Source organism: Xenopus laevis, chromosome 5L (assembly GCF_017654675.1).
Source record: "Xenopus laevis strain J_2021 chromosome 5L, Xenopus_laevis_v10.1, whole genome shotgun sequence".
In the NCBI taxonomy this organism is placed as follows: Eukaryota; Metazoa; Chordata; class Amphibia; order Anura; family Pipidae; genus Xenopus; species Xenopus laevis.
The window spans coordinates 161,830,308-161,835,170 of record NC_054379.1 but is presented as its reverse complement, the minus strand read 5'-3'; the positions used below and the strand labels follow the sequence as shown (position 1 = coordinate 161,835,170).

The following is a 4,863-nucleotide window of genomic DNA, read 5'->3' as shown; positions in this document are numbered from 1 at the left end:
TGAATAAATTCGCCTGGAATCCTGTAGTCAGTATAAAACAACGTGACTTTAAAAACTCCAGTGTAGTAACCTCTAGCAACCAATCAGGTTGCAATTATCTTTGATCTGCCTACCACAGTTAGAGTTAAAAAAAAAAAAATCTGATTGGCTGTTATCGGTTCTAGGTGTGTGCAGGGCTGTAGACCAGTATGTGATATCAGCCCAGAATGGTGTAATTTAGGACTTACTTTACTTAACGTATGTTGACTCTCAGCCCGGACACCCTTTTAGCCGACCCAGATAGAGGAGGAAAGGTCATCTATAAATGAACAAACAGTGCCCTCTAGTGGGCGCATATTTTTATCAAAACCATTGGCAGCCACTCGCTGTGTCTGGGGAAGGCATTACAATTCATTCTGGCTTCCACTAGTTATGACTGGGAGATTAACCATAGTTCCATATAGCTGCTGTACATGCGCCAGGATACGCCAGCCATATGCAGAAATAATACCTAATAAATGGTATATCCTTCAGATAAGGATAAGGAGAGAAATCAACACCACAGAGAAGCATTTTGTTTTGTTTATTTTATGAACGAGCACTCATCTTGGACATGTATCCATACCATCCCCACTGGAATAAACCCGGCATCAGCACCCAAAATCAATCAGAATTCACACTTTGGAATTGTGGGTAAAATCGTGCAAATACCATTATTGTGCAAGAGCAGTTCAATTTGAAGGAGCGGCACTTTAATGCATCAATAACTAATGTCACACTTGTTTTTCTTTATTGACCTACTGTTGGGAACTACAACTCCCAGAATCCCCAGCCTGCAAATGCCAGGCATTGTAGTTCAGAAGCAAATAATAAAACGGTGCAACTTTGCTTTTGATTGAAAGGGAAGTTCCATAAGAATTAGTTATTAAAGCACTGGGCATGGGGCAATTCCTAGTGTTGGAATGGAATTGTCCCTCCATTGACTTTAATGGTAAATGCTTGTGCTGTTTTAAATACCAGAAAGGAAAAGGGGGGAGGGATGAGAAAGCAACAGCATATAATGGGAGAGGGGGTGCCACACTCTTGTCCTGCAGCTGTTTGGAACTGTATATTTACAGACATATATTTCAGCATTTCACCAACACTTTTAGCCAGGAGCTGAGGAATTCTGGGAACTGTAGTTCAGAGCAGATCAGAGGCCAGGAGATTGACACCCCTTAGGAAGATTTAAAAACAGACAAAAATCCCATTCAGGGGCCCTGGCTACAAGACTGGGTAGAAACATCAAAAAAAGATAAATACATGTCCCTCCAGGGTAGGGCTACAACATGGAGCTATTGCTCCTCCCATGCGGAAACTCCTTTGCTTGCTCAGCAGTAGAATCTTGGCTGGGGGCTATTGAGGTTCAGTACTGCAATAGCTGGTTGAAGGGGACCAAACCTCTAAGGAAGACGGACTTGGTTCCGTTTGACCAGCCATAGCAGCCTGTAAGGCCCAGGAACGTGAGGTCTTCTCCTTCTTCTTCCAGATCCCTCATGCACGACCTGTAACAGAGCAGAGAAACGAGGATCATTTATTGGAGTATGGGCCGAATTGACCAGAGCAGAAATCTATTAAACAGCACAAAGCCTCACTGTATATGATTTTTTTTTCATTCTCATGATAGTAGCAGTTTTACATTGCTGCTATCATCAATGGAATACCCCCGTATGTCCTTTCCTGATGGCAGCTGAGCTGAACATCAAAAATAGAAAAATAGAAGGCAGGAGGCACTTCAAAGACTGTTACACACTGATAATAACAGGGTTAAACCACTATCACAATTGTATTTCTTTAAGAGAGAGACCTGTATTTTTAATTTAATTTCCCTTAACAAAAGGACAGTAGGAATCGTCTCGAGGTCTCCGACTGGTTTCATGAAATCTGCCCATATGGCCACATAGGGAATCAGAGAAAGTTGTGAATCCTGAGTCATGTGACACGTGGAAGTCAACGACCCATCAGCTGTTCACAGTTTGCTCACACTTATGACAACATTGGGAGCAATCCTAAACCACTGAACATAGTGCACTTATAACACATTCAGCGAGGAACTACTCATATTATCAAATCTAATAGGGAGAAATATAATAAATGTAAAATGTAAAAGTGCTCAGCGGAGCACACAGAGCTGACAATCATTTCTATGGGTGGAGTAAAATTGTGGTATAAAAGAACAAAACATTTGCCAAAACCCTCAACTCTATTTCACAAATATGGCATTTTTCTTTGCTTTGGGGTTAAATTGTCAGCTACATTAAAGGGCATGTAAAGTCTAAAATAGAATAAGACCAGAAATGCTGTGTTTTGTATACTAAATATATGACATGAACTTACTGCACCACAAGCCTAATCAAACAAATAATTTATGCTTTCGAAATTGGCTACAGGGGTCACCATCTTGTAACTTTGTTATACATCTTTGCAAGACTAAGACTGTGCACATGCTCAGTGTGGTCTGGGCTGCTTAGGGATCGTCATAAACAAAGCTGCTTGAGTTCTGCATGGCTGGGAAGTAAGGCGGGGGCTCCCCCTGCTGTTCATAAGTATGATTGTTTCCCTGCAGAGCAGTTAGGGACCGTCTGACAATTCCTATCCACAGCAGTAAATGAAGGGAAAATTTCACTGCATACAGTCAGGTTTCTTATAAAAACGGTATATATTTTTTTAATTGAAGTATATTGGAGATAGGTTTCTTTTTCATTAAAGAAAGTATAAAGTGCCTTTATATGACCTTTAATATGAATTTGGGGTACCATATAAGACTGCTTGACGTACCAACGTAGCAAGCAATAAATCCCTTTGACCAAGAAGCTCCCTAGTTTTTATAAGTGGAAAGAGTCAGGGGTTGAGCATAAAAAGGCCCGTGATGGGCAATTGTACAGGTTTGCACTTTCATTATACTAACTGGAGCAAAAGGGTCAAAGCAAGGGGCTAAGTGGTTGCTATGGGTTACTGCCCTGCACTTGCCAAGTGATAGTAAATAACCGCATGCGTCTGTTTAAATAAATTCTCAGGCGCCGTTCCTCATGGGAGGAGATTCCCCAGAAACAGGAAAATCATTGCCAAATGTGTTACCAAACCCTGACTCCAACCTAGAACCCACCAACAGCCGTAGGTCACACAGTGCTCTATTTAAATACCAGGGGCCCAGACGGATGCACCATTCGTATGCCTAAAAACGAATCCCCTGATTGGCTAACAGGAGCAAAGCAGAAGATGAAGGGTTAATGGAGATGGACTCAGAGAAGCCACACACTTCCTTACATTCCATAACAATGTAGTTCATATGGGTATATAAAGAAGCATGTGACCTCCCGTGAGCAAGACGCCCTTCGTACGCCCTTCAGGAAAGGACCGGCTGCTATAGGGTCGGTCGCTCCGTTTAAACAGGCGTGTTTAACCTATGAGTCAGGACCCCAAAATAAAGAGATATAAATAAAGACTATCCCCAGCTGCTGTTGAACTACAACTCCCAGCATCCTTGCCTTTCTGACTTCCATTTCCATACACAGTAATGTAGTAGGGCATGGAGTGTAAAGGCAAAGATAAATGTCGCCCCACCCCCCACCACATGCACAGAAGAGAGAACATGTCCCTTTAACACCAGACACATATTAAATCCACATGGTGAATTAGCAATTCATTTAGTCACGCTGCTGGCTGCACTGGTATCAGCCGTGCACTTAAAATGAATGACTGCTTCACCAATCAGCACGGGGATGTTCAATGTGTTTGGGTTTTAAAGGGGCAGCAGCGGGACAACAATGCTACATGTACTGTGCACATAATTACCTGAATAACGGCCGTCATGTTCCTTTTTGAGTTTTCCATCTGTTTTCTGTCCATTCCCTGTCTGTTACATACATACATATGGACGCCATCATACCCTTACCCTGTCTTTCTAAAATATAACTCAAGAGACCTGGCACACACTCCAGTTAATAGAGACACAGGGGGCCCTATAAAAGCTGGTTATGTACAATCTATACCTGTGTGTGGCAAAATACTAGCTGTGCTTGGCTACGCTTGCTCCCCTCCTACTCCTGTTCCTAAATCTCCTTTGCTCTCCACAAAATCCTTTGCAGCCCAAGGGCAAGGAGCGCTCCTCCAGCTTGTTCCCCAAGTGCATGTCTCTTGCTTTATGCCCCTGTAAGGCCTGGGCGCTGCCTTTTTGTATAACTGGCTGCCCACCCCCACCCCCCATAGGCCTCGCCTCACACCTGTCTGTGTCGCTTAGGGGGCCTTGGTGCTTCTGTTGCCTCCTGTCCACCTCAATCACTAGCCAGGGCTGTAAAATTACACCTCTTCAGCTGTCTCTCTATAGGAAGGAGCTTCGTCCACTTCTGCCCTTTTTCAGACAGAGTGAGTGCAGCTCAGCCATTTATAGCTGATCTGGGTGTGCGGCGAGGGGAGAAAAAAAAAGTCCCCAAAATCCCAATGCATATTTATTTATCTGAGCAGGGAACTCTGGATGGGAAATTAAAGGGCAGACAGTATATTCTGGTTTGTTGGAAGAGAAACCAGCATTTCCATGAGATTTGTCATTTTTTTAATGGTTTAATTCCCTGGTCAGATGCACATACAACAAAAGCTCTAAATTGGTCCCTTCTGCTTTGCTGCCGCACTCCAATATCAGTGGCGTGACTAGATGTTACTGGACCCCACAGCAAATTCATTTTTAACATATCCACAGGTTGCCCTGTTTTATCAATACATGTTTAAATTGCTCATTAATTAGTGCCTCATGGGACCCCCTATACCTCCTAGCCCCCCTGCAGCTGCCCCTGACCAATAAAGTCCAATAGCAAACAGTGCTCTGATGTAGATGTGAGGAGAATCGTG

The 4,863-nt window shown here is 43.2% G+C and overlaps 1 long non-coding RNA gene across 1 annotated transcript; it reads right to left on the bottom strand.

Annotated features, from left to right (window-relative positions):
- Positions 1–548: 548 nt before the first annotated feature.
- LOC108717234 lies at positions 549–4,169 on the bottom strand. Its single transcript, XR_001935828.2, has 2 exons — positions 3,814–4,169; positions 549–1,523 (listed from the first exon to the last, which is right to left on the bottom strand). It is a non-coding gene; the product is annotated as an uncharacterized LOC108717234 (long non-coding RNA).
- Between the last annotated feature and the right edge of the window lie 694 nt (positions 4,170–4,863).